Below are 12,032 nucleotides of genomic sequence, written 5' to 3' on the forward strand. Positions count from 1 at the left end.
AAAATAAAGAAAGGCTCACTTATGGCAGGGTGCCATGGCTCATGCCTGTAACCCCAGCACTTTGGGAAGCTGAGGCGGGGGGAATCCCTTGAGCCCAGGAGTTGGAGAGCAGCATGAGCAACATAGAAGGCCCTGCCTCAAAAAAAAAAAAAAAATTAAAATTAAAAATAAAAAGAAGAAAGGCTCACTTGAGGCTTGTGGACTACTGTGGCTGTGAGGATTCATACTCACCATGGAGTTAGGGTTTTTAGGAATAATTATAATAGGAGCTGAAACTTGCTCAACTCTGCTGTATGCCAAGCACTATGCTAAGTGCCTTCCATAAGGGATTCCATTTAATCCTCACTACAATCCTGTCTGGCAAGCACCATGACTCATTTTATAGAGCAGGGAAATGAGGCTTACAGAAACAAAGCAATGGCCCAAGTTCACGTAGGTGGCGGATGAGGAGCTGATTTCACCTCCAAGATCTCCTTAGCCATACTTTCCCTTAAGTCTATCACTTTGAACATATTTTGCCTTCTATTGTAGTTAATTTTAGCATGCTTTACTTTTAATGATTTTATAATATTCATGAGAGCAGAAGCATGTGTAACTTATCTTTTAAAAATATTTATTGAGGTCTAATTTAATACCATAAACATAAATATCAAGTATAATGTAATCACCCGAATCAAGATATTTAGAACATTCTAGCACCAAAGAATTTTCCCCTGAGTTCCATCCCAGTCAAAATAGTGCCAAGAGGCCAGGCACGGTGGCTCATGCCTATAATCCCAACACTTTGGGAGGCCAACGCGGGCACATTGCTTGAGATCAGGAGTTTGAGAGCAGCCTCGTGGCAACATGGTGAAACTAACCCTATTTCTACCAAAAAATACAAAAATTAGCTTGACATGGTGGCACATGACTGTGGTCCCAAGTACTTGAGAAGCTGAGGTGGGAGGATTGCTTGAGCCCAGGAAGGAGAAGTTGCAGTGAGCCATGATTGTGCCACTGCACTCCAACCTGGGTGACAGAGCGAGACCCTGTCTCAGAAATAAAATAAAATAAGACTGGACGTGGTGGCTCACACCTGTAGTCCCAGCACTTTGGGAGGCCAAGGCAGGCGGATCATGAGGTCAGGAGTTCAAGACCAGCCTGACCAACATGGTGAAACCCCGTCTCTACTAAAAATACAAAAATTAGCCAGGCATGATGACGTGTGCCTGTAATCCCAGCTAGTCAGGAGGCTGGGGCAGGAGAATCACTTGAACTCAGGAGGTGGAGGTTGCAGAAAGCCGAGACTTTGCCACTGCACTCCAGCCTAGACAACAGAGCGAGACTGTGTCTCAAAAATAAATAAATAAAATTTTAAAAAAGAAAAAAATAGTATGTGTACATGCATATGTGAGTATAGATGTATGTGCATGTATGTGTAGATGAAAAGCTATATACAGTTTATCTCTATAATAGCGCTCATTACTGTGCTTCAGGAGTCTGTTTAATTGACTCCCCACCAAACAATGAGGCCCTTAGGAGCACAGTTGTTGCCTTATTCACCTGGTGTGTGTGTATGTGTGTGTGTATATATATATATATATATATGTATGTATGTATATATATGTATATGTGTATATATGTGTGTGTGTATGTGTGTGTGTATATATATACTTGGTAGAAAATGTCTCATTGACAACTCAGAGCTTACAAAATACACCTATATAAAAAAAACTTCTGTCCCCTCCTCCATGAGTGGTTCTGGAGGGAGTAGGGGAGAGGGTCATCAGGACAGTGCCTATTTTCTCAAAGACACCTCCCTCCTCTCCCCACATGTTCCCTGCTTCCAGTTCTAATTCAGGGGTCTCAGTGGCAGGCCCCTTGGGGAAGAAAGGGGTCCTCCCCAAGCTTCCACCCCATCTTGCATTGGGCTGCAGTTGTGGAAGGGCTCACTGAACTCTTTGTGACAGCCCCACCCCCAACCCCACTCCCCCATCCATTGTCCATGCTGGAACCGCAAGTGCAGAAGTGGGTGGGGTGGGCCCAGCTGGTCTGGGGCTGGCTCAGTCTGATGGTTGCACTCCCTGGTGGACCCCCCAGGGCTAATGTCTCTGAGGTTGCAGAGTGCTGGCCTGGACTCCTCCAGCCTCCATCCCCATTTTGTTTAAAAAAGAAAGAAAGAAAGTCGGGGAGGCCAGTGGGAAGGGAATAGACATGGGGGAGAAACAAAGGTGGCCAGCTGGGGAGGAGAGCTCCTGGGCTCTCCCTGTCTGCCCCAGGGTGGGGCTGAGCCTCAGCTGGATTCAGGGTCTGAGGAGTCCCCTGAAGAGGAGGAGCTGGAGCTGCTGCCCATGGACTCATCTTCATCCTCATCATACTCCTCATTCTCATCCCCTTCCTTGCTGCTGGACTCAGAGGCGTGGTGGCATGTGCCTGTAGTCCCAGCTACTTGGGAGGCTGAGGTGGGAGGATCACTTGAGCCTGGGAGTTGAGGCTGCAGAGAGCCATAATTGCACCACTGCACTCCGGCCTGGGCGACAGAGAGAAACCCTGTCTCAAAACAAAATCAAAAACACATGTACACAAAATACCTTCTCATGAGTGTACCACAGCTGCTGATTGGGGTGAGGGGTGGGCTTCTTGGGGATGTCTGACTTCTTGACATTCTTGATTAAGTTGGAATGATCCTTCCTGAAATGGGCCAGGTTTCACACTTTTTCTCCATCCTTGTCCTCATGGCCCTCGTTCTCTTTATGCTCCTCCTAGGACTCTGACTTGGACTGCAGGATTGTTTGTCTGGACTCAGAGGAGTTCGAGTCCGCAGCTTGGTCATGCTCTATTTATCAGAGATATACTCTTTCTGGGCTCTGCGGTCTTGGGGACAGAGACCCTTAACCCAGGTGTCCAGATGCACCTTGTACACTTTCGCTGCTCATTGGCCAGCTTTTTGTAGTGTTCCTTCTGACTCCAGGAGATGGCTGCCAATTTCCATCCACGTGCACTCCATCTGTGGCAGGTGTTTCAGCTCCCCGTTGCACAGCAGTTCCTGGAAGAATTTCTCGTACCAGTTCACAAAGCTTCTTGCTTCCTCCCTGGAATTTCATCATCTTGGAAGAATCTGCAGCAGCTGGAAGTGCCCACATCTCACTCAGCTCTCTCTCATCACTTTCGGTCTTTGGCTGCCTTCTCTATTCACATCAGGTTCTCCTCCTTGTGATTCCAGGTCACCTCCATGGCTTTTGAGGCCTTCACCCGGTCGTTCTTGAAGCAGGCCAGGTAGTTGCTGATGATGTTCTGTTGACAGATCTCCTGTGCTCTCTTGGGTGACTTGGGCGGCTTGCCAAGTTCCTGGCACTCCCTGCCTGGCTTGCTCTCGGGCCTTGTACTTGGCCTTCTCAGACAAATCACTCCACCTTCGGGCCAGCACGCAGGCCAGCTCGCTCTCCAAGAACCCAGGCTGCTCCTCCTGCAGCTGCCACCACTTTTGCTGGGGGCAGATGAGCATGGCCCACTGGGGGACAGAGATCCTTAACCCAGGGGTCCGGGTGCACCTTATATGCTTTGGCTGCTCATTGGCCAGCTTTTGTAGTGCTCCTTCTGAGTCCGGGAGATGGCTGCCAATTTCCACCCACCAAGAAGCCGCGTGGGCTTCTCAGAAGCTTCCTTACCCCCTTCCTGGGCTAGCTTCTGAAGGGGTGGGTTGCCCCTCCACACCTGTGTGTGTTTCTCGTTAGGTGGAATGAGAGACTTGGAAAAGAAAGAGACAGAGAGACAAAGTACAGAGAAAGAAAAAGGGGGCCCAGGGGACCGGCGTTCAGCATATGGAGGATCCACGCCGGGCACCGGCATCTGAGTTCCCTTAGTATTTATTGATCATTATCCGGTGTGGCAGGATAATAGTGGAGAGAAGGTCAGAAGGTAAACATGTGAACAAATGTCTCTGCATCATAAACAAGGTAAAGAAGAAAGTGCTGTGCTTTTGATGTGCATATACATAAACATCTCAATGCCTTAAGGAGCAGTATTGCTGCCCGCATGTCCCACCTCCAGCCCTAAGGCGATTTTCCCCTATCTCAGTAGATGGAATATACAATTGGCTTTACAGCGAGACATTCCATTGCCCAGGATGAGCAGGAGACAGAAGCCTTCCTCTTATCTCAACTGCAAAGAGGCGTTCCTTCCTCTTTTACTAATCCTCCTCAGCACAGACCCTTTACGGGTGTCGGGCTAGGGGACGATCAGGTCTTTCCCTTCCCACGAGGCCATATTTCAGACTATCACGTGGGAAGAAACCTTGGACAATACCTGGCTTTTCTAGGCAGAGGTCCCTGTGGCCTTCCGCAGTGTTTTTGTCTCTGGGTACTTGAAATTAGGGAGTGGTGATGACTCTTAACAAGCATGCGGCCTTCAAGCGTCTGTTTAACAAAGCACACCCTGCACAGCCCTTAGTCCATTTAACCCTGAGTTGACACAGCACATGTTTCAGGGAGCACAGGGTTGGGGGTAGGGTTACAGATTAACAGCATCTCAAGGCAGAAGAATTTTTCTTAGTACAGAACAAAATGGAGTCTCCTATGTCTAATTCTTTCTACACAGACACAGTAACAATCTGATCTCTCTTTCTTTTCCCCACAGGCTTCTTGGAGGCCGGGCAGGTGGCTTGCTTCTTGTTGATGTTCAGCACCCTCTCCTCCCACAGGACCTGCTGCTGCTCCTCCTGGGGCAGCCTCCTGAGAAAAACGCAGCAGTTCCACCTCATAATCTTTTGTTTTCTGGTTGCACATAGGCGTCCTTCTCCTTCCAGGAGAGCAGCTTCCACTGCTGGCCGCATGACATATCATGCGCTCTGTGCTTGGCACATCCTTCATGTTGGCCATGAGCTCTGCGCAGTACAGTGAGTAGCTGTTCCAAGGTGGCTTGGTGGGTCGCCCATCAAATTTGTCCTTGAGCTGGTGTTCAGCCTTGGCAAGGGTGGACTTGGTGGGGCCCTCCTCAATGATGTTCGGCTCAGGGCGCTCCTATATATAGGTCTGCATGATCTCCTCGCACTACTTCCACTGCTCCCGGAGCCTCATGAATCCATTTCGGCCTTTTTTTTTTTTTTTTTGTCTGAGAGCTGAGACCACTACTTCCCCAGAAAGTCCTTCACCTCCTTTGTAAGGGCATCTGGCCACACTGTAAAATACATCTTCTTGGCCGGGCACAGTGGCCCATGCCTGTAAGCTCAGCACTTTGGGGGGCCAAGGTGGGTCGATCGCTTGAGCCCAGGATTCAAGACCAGCCCGAGCAACACAGTGAAATCCTGTCTCTACACAAAATGTTTAAAAATTAGCTGGGTGTGGTGGTGTGTGCCTGTAGTCCCAGCTACTTGGGAGGCTGAGGTGGGAGGACTGCTTGAGCCTGGGAGGTTGAGGCTACAGTGAGCCGTGATTGCACCACTGTACTCCAGCCTGGGTGACAGAATGAGACCTCATCTCAAAACAAAACCCCAAAAACACACATACACTAAAGTCCTTCTTCCGATTGGTGTACCACAGCTGCTGGGTGGGGCAGTTGAGCTTCTTGGGGATGTCTGGCTTCTTGGCATTCTTGATTAAGTTGGGATGATCCTTCCTGAAATGAGCCAGGTTTCACTCAAACTCTGTTTCTCCCTTGGAAGGTCCTGAATATATTTCATTTTCATCTTCTCAGGAAGCTCCTTTTATTTCTTGGACAGAATCTTTGTGAAGTCCAGGTTACTTATCTCAGGGTGGAGTTTTGCACACTTGGCCTGCTTCTCCACGAAGAAGTGGAAATAAGGGATCAGGGACTTCTTTGGGAAGTCTGGGTGTTGTTTGAGTTTTTTGTGTTTAATTTTTTAAGGATTTTTAACATGTTTCTGGCATTGAAGATCAATTCTGTCAAAGTGCACAAGTTCCTCACCTTGTCAGAAATTTTCACCCATTTAGGCCAGGCACAGTGGCTCATGCCTGTAATCCCAGTACTTTGGAAAGCCAAGGTGGGAGGATTGCTTAAGGCTGGGAGTTTGAGACCAGCCTGGCCAACACCCATTTCTGAACCCAACTCTACAAAAAAAAATTTTTTTTAATTAGCCCGGTGTGATGACTCACACCTGTGGGCCTAGCTACTCAAGAAACCGAGGCAGGAAAACTGCATGAGCCCAGGAGTTTGAGGCTGCAGTCAGCTATGATCACATCAGTCCACTCCAGCCTGGGTGATAGAATGAGATCCTGTCTAGAAAACAAAATAAAGCCAAAAAGAAGAAGAAGGAGAAGGAGAAGAAGAAGAAAAAAGAAATCTCTACCCATTGAACTTGTCGTGTCTCCAGAAATCTTTAAATGCTACTTTGTCCCCATATGTGATTAGGTGGTTTTGAACTTGTAACTGCTATTGGTTGGAAGGTTATTCTTTATGCATTCCAGCAAAGTCAGCATGTTTTCCTGGGACCGGTGGTCTTGGCCTTTGAAGGCGGCCATTTCCAGGTCAGTGGGGGATGGGCTTCTCTGTTCATCCTCCAGCTGTCCAGCCACCTCCTTGGTTGTGCTGGCAGCAAGTTAGGGTCAAAGTCACTTTGCCTTTAGAAGACATACCAGTCCCTGCTCAGGCAGGCTGAGAGATGAGGGGCTTTGTATCCCTTGCCACCTCCCAAAGGGGAGGGAGGGACGCAGGTCCACACTCTCAGAGAGACCCAGCCAAGACCCTATTAGACTTAATGGATCTGTGGGTATGAGAGTGTGCCCCTCCTCTTTTTCCTAACTCTTACCTCAGCTCCTGCAGTCCAGCTCGACAGCATGCACTCTCCCCTTCACACACGAAAACTGCTCCCAGCTCCTGGTGTATAACACTCAGTGAATGTTTGTAGAATGAATGAATAAATCACTCAATGTTTTTATGTGTTTATTGCCTTTTTTTTTGAGACGGAGTATCCCTCTGTCACCCAGGCTGAAGTGCAGTGGCACCATCTCCTCTTACTGCAACCTCCGCCTCCGGGTTCAAGCAATTCTCCTGACTTAGCCTCTCGAGCAGCTGGGACTACAGGCACCTACCACCATGCCTGGCTGTTTTTTTTTTTTTTTTGTATTTTTAGAAGAGATGGGGTTTCACCATCTTGGCCAGGCTGGTGTTGAACTCCTGATCTCAAGTGACCCGCCCACATTGGCCTCCCATAGTGCTGGGATTACAGGCATGAGCCACCAGGCCTGACCTATTGTCTATTTTTATAACTTTTATGAAATGTTACTTCTGCCCTTTAAAAATTGGATTCGTTGTCTTTTTATTATTGAATTACTTATATATCCTACATATAAGTCCTTAGTCACGGGTATGTTTTGCAAATATTTTCTCCCAGTCTGTAGCTTGCCTCTAAATTTTCTTTTCTTTTCTTTTTTTTTGAAACAGAGTCTCTCTCTGTTGCCCAGGCTAGAGTACAATGGCTCAATCTTGGCTCACTGCAACCTCCACCTCCTGAGTTCAAGTGATTCTTGTGCCTCAGCCTCACCAGTAGCTGGGACCACAGGCATGTGCCACCACACCTGGCTAACTTTTGTATTTTTTGTAGAGACAGGATTTCGCCATGTTGGCTAGGCTGCTCTTGAACTCCTGGCCTCAAGTGATCCACTTGCCTCGGCCTTCCAAAGTGCTGAGATTACAGGCGAAAGCCACTGCACCTGGCCACCTGTGCATTTTCTTAATTGACTTTTGATGAGCAGAAGTTTTTAGTTTAAAGAAATTTCAATTTATCAAATGTTTCTTTTGTGATTTTGCCTTCTGAACCTTAGAAACTCTTGCTTACTCTTGAGTCCTGAAGATATTCTTCTATATTTGCCTCCAAAAGCTTTATGATTTTACCCTTTATTTACTAAAGGCAATGTTAGAGGTACACTGATAAATATTTTCATATTTATTTATTATTTATTTTTGAGGTTTTTTTGAGACAGAGTCTCACTCTGTTACCCAAGCTGGAGTGCTGTGGTGTGATCACAGCTCACTGTCTCTACAAAAAACATTTTTTTAAAGATATGTAAAATAAAAGAAATTATTTGTCTATCAATGAATCTGCTCTGTTTATCAGTGTGAATTATCGAGGGAAACTTATGAACGACTCAGTTTTGCTCACCTCCTATTATACCCAATCAAGGCTCATAAGGAAACTGGAAAGGTAAGATCGTTTGAATTAAAACAGTTTTTTAAAATTTTTATTTACTTTTTATATATGTTTTAAGGCTAGTCAAGTGGAGCAATGGGAATGAAGAAGGAACAAAGATATCTGTAACTGGTTGTGATCGATTAGCTGTAAACACCATTGCACTCGGATCAGCCTTGAATTTATTTGGACCAGTGATCTCCAATCAGTAAAAAAGGTTGAGTGCATGCTCCTCATATATGCATATTCACTTATCTAGAAATTATATATGGACTACTCCACTCATTGTGAACTTTAAGAACATATGGAATTTATTTTCTTTGCTTTTTGTTTGTTTTTTGAGATAGGGTTCCTGTTGCCCAGGCTGGAGTGCAATGGCACGATCACAGCTCCCTGCAGCCTTGAACTCCTGGGTTCAGGTGATTTCCCCACCTCAGCCTCCTGAGTAGCTGGGGCTATAGGCACTAGCTGCCATGCCTGGCTAATTTTTGTATTTTTTGCAGAGATAGGACTTCGCCACATTGTCCAGGCTGGTGAAGTCCAAACTCTTGGGCTCAAGTGATCCTCCCACCTCAGCCTCCCAAAGCACTGGGATTATAGGCTTGAGCCACCACGCCTGACCTGGAATTTATTTTTTTAAATGGAATTTTAAAAGAATAAAGATAAAAATATTTAAAACTTATTTTAATTTATTGTTAAGGCTATAAAAGTTATTTCTTCTCTGTAGCTCGTGTGGAACTCATCCTTTGAGTAAGAGAAGAATCAGCTTTGTGATTTTCTTATTGTCATCTTGTGCTTACATTCATGGTTTATCTTCAATCAGCAGCTTTGCTGTGGGAATCTTCAGAGGTTCATTTTTCTTTATATGAAAGTTAATTTCATTAAAATTGAAGAATAGAATCTGTAAATCCACATACATGAGAACACAGTAAAGTATGATCAAAGCAGATATCTAGCTGGGTTACCCCCAAAGTGCAGCCCAGTGTAAAGTCTTCTTTGCAGATAGTTCATTTGGGAATATGGTCACAAGGAATAAAAATGCAGGTCAGGGGAGTGAAACAGAGAAGGAGGGAAAACCCGTACAAGAACCTGTTCCCAAGTTGCCCCTCCATGACCCCAGCTAAGGGGGATTAGTGCTCCATCTCACTGGGATATTTTGGGGAGCCTCACAGAGTTCATTTCGGAAATACGTGTCTGTAGGACAAAAAAGAAGCATTTATCCATCAGCTCCTGCATCCCATTGGTCAAGAATGGCTTCAAGGGCATAAACACTCCAGCTCTTCTGGTTTACTCAAAGGGGATTCCCAAGTCCCAGAGCAGAAGAGTGAAATGTACAGTGAGGCCCATGTTGGTGCCAGCATGATACTGGTCCCACAGCAGTAGCTGGAGCTGACTCCCTACACTTAGTGGGCCAAGAAAATTTTGAAGAGGTGCTCAAGAAGTGTCTTGACACAGCAGATGAACAACAGCAGCAACAACAACAAAAAGGTTGCATTTTCAATTCCTTAAGCATTGTGGAACTCTCTCTGAGTACTTCCTATACCACACATGCTATATGGTCATTTGGGTACTGAGCAAGGGGAAAGCTTTGTTTATTTGTTATTTTCCATTTTTTTCTTTTTTTAACTTCTTTTTATAAATATAAATAAAAGTTATAATGACTAATTGCCTTATTCCAGTGGAAATTCTTCCATACCCATTGGGGATTTAGACTACCAAGAAAAATATAATAGAAGAAGTAAGTTGCTTCTGTTGAAAAAAAAAAAATGTAAGCAGTGCAATCCAAGGCCAAAAACATTAAGATTTTCTAGTGCTTGTTAATAATGTTTTAAAGCCCAATATTTGGAATGATTTATGTCTTTGCATTACCTTATTAGTATGGATGATGGCGTATTGGCAGAATAGAATCTAAACATTTATCATATACAGGAAATAATAGCTGCTATTCAAAAATGTGTGTAAAAGGCAAAATAATCGATCTTGTAAGTATGGGCATCAAGCCAGACCATCAGAGGGCAATTTTCTTGGATTGTTTCGGTCCCTGAAGGAGCCCTTTTATTAAATTATAATTTGGCATGATCCTCATGGCTTGCATTGAAGGAACCCATAGGAAACAGCTGAAGCTAACTTGCTGTTACATTATCTTTAGGGATGTTTTTGGAGCTATATACGTTACATTAGCCAATACCCCTTGACTTTCTCCTGAGGACTGGCACACTGATATATAATCAGTTAAAATATATTTTAATCTTATATTCAATGGGCAAAGTTACTCTTTTTTTTTTTTTTTGAGACGGAGTATCGTTCTGTCACCCAGGCTGGAGTGCAGCGGCATGATCATGCTCACTACAAACTCCGCCTCCTGGGTTCCAGCAATTCTCCTGCCTCAGCCTCCTGCGTGGCTGGGATTACAGGCGCCCACCACCATGCCTGGCTAATGTTTGTATTTTTAGTAGAGACGGGGTTTCACCATGTTGGCCGGGCTGGCCTTAAACTCCTGACCTCAGGTGAGCCGCCCGCCTCAGCCTCCCAAAGTGCTGGGATCACAGGCGTGGAGCCACGGCGCCCGGCCAGTTACTCTTGAAAATAATTGTGTTTTCCATTTTCCTTTGTCCACCAGGAAGTTTAGTGTTTAGCTCGCCACCTACTTTTAATAAATGTGGAAGACTGAAGAGCATGCGTTTTAGTGTACTAATACTTTATTGGCTTTATCTTATTATTGGATCCTTATTTTTCCTATTCCATTATATTTTTAAGTAAGAAAGAAATTCTGATGAAATTGTATGCATTCTTTAAAAGCAGACTCAAGTCTGTTTTGTAGTTAAACTAGGCATAATTTAAAAAATAAAAATACCATTTTGATGTCCTGAAATCCATATGAATAACATAAATCTAAGTGGTTATGACATATTTTAAAACTTTAAAATCACTGGAAAATCTAGAGCCACTAACATTTACATACAGTGATATTTTCTCTTTACTCTCAAACTTTTTTTTACATGTTGGAGCCAATTAAATAGCATTCCTTGATTCCCTTCCCAGTTCAAAACAATTGGTAAATAAGATATGGGAGACAAACAAATAGAGATGAAAATGTCATCTCTGTCACTGATAAAGGGGAATGGAAACATGACTTCAGAACTGTGATCCGAAGGGCTTGGTAACACTCCACTGCCATTAATAGATTTTCCCACCAGCGTCTCGTATGGATGGATTTCAGGTATTCCCAATAGGGCAGAGCCTACCTGGGCAGCTGACCATCCAGCAAAGAGCAGGCCCTAGTTCACCCTCTCTTTGGGTTGCCAGATTCCAAAGAACACATCCCAGTAGGGGCTGAGCTGCGCTGCTCATTCCTTCTCCCAAAGACACCAATTAGAGAAGTTACTCCTTTCCTGGGGTTGGGAGGAAAGAAGATCTGAGGCAAGAATGACTGCCGAAGCCGGGCGCGGTGGCTCAAGCCTGTAATCCCAGCACTTTGGGAGGCTGAGGCGGGCGGATCACGAGGTCAGGAGATCGAGACCATCCTGGCTAACACGGTGAAACCCCGTCTCTACTAAAAACACAAAAAATTAGTCGGGCGTGTTGGCGGGCGCCTGTATTCCCAGCTACTCGGGAGGCTGAGGCAGGAGAATGGCGTGAACCCAGGAGGTGGAGGTTGCGGTGAGCCGAGATCGCGCCACTGCACTCCAGCCTGGGGGACAGAGAAAGACTCCGTCTCAAAAAAAAAAAAAAAAAAAAAAAACAATGACAGCCGAGTGGGGTGTTTAATGGTTGCTGTTAGTATGGTGGGCAGGACAGGTCTTGGTTGGACTGTTGTATGCATTGTAAACTCTTCAGTATCCCTGAATGGTTGGCCTGTCACTTAGCAACCAAAATCGCCTCCGCATATTTCCAAATGTACCTCAGTGCC

The 12,032-nt window shown here is 45.3% G+C and overlaps 1 pseudogene; it reads right to left on the minus strand.

Moving 5' to 3' along the window:
- Positions 1-2,272: 2,272 nt before the first annotated feature.
- On the minus strand, positions 2,273-9,234 carry LOC116466542 (nucleolar transcription factor 1-like; annotated as a pseudogene).
- Positions 9,235-12,032: the final 2,798 nt, after the last annotated feature.

Source organism: Hylobates moloch, unplaced genomic scaffold, assembly GCF_009828535.3.
Source record: "Hylobates moloch isolate HMO894 unplaced genomic scaffold, HMol_V3 SCAFFOLD_4, whole genome shotgun sequence".
Lineage (NCBI taxonomy): Eukaryota > Metazoa > Chordata > Mammalia > Primates > Hylobatidae > Hylobates > Hylobates moloch.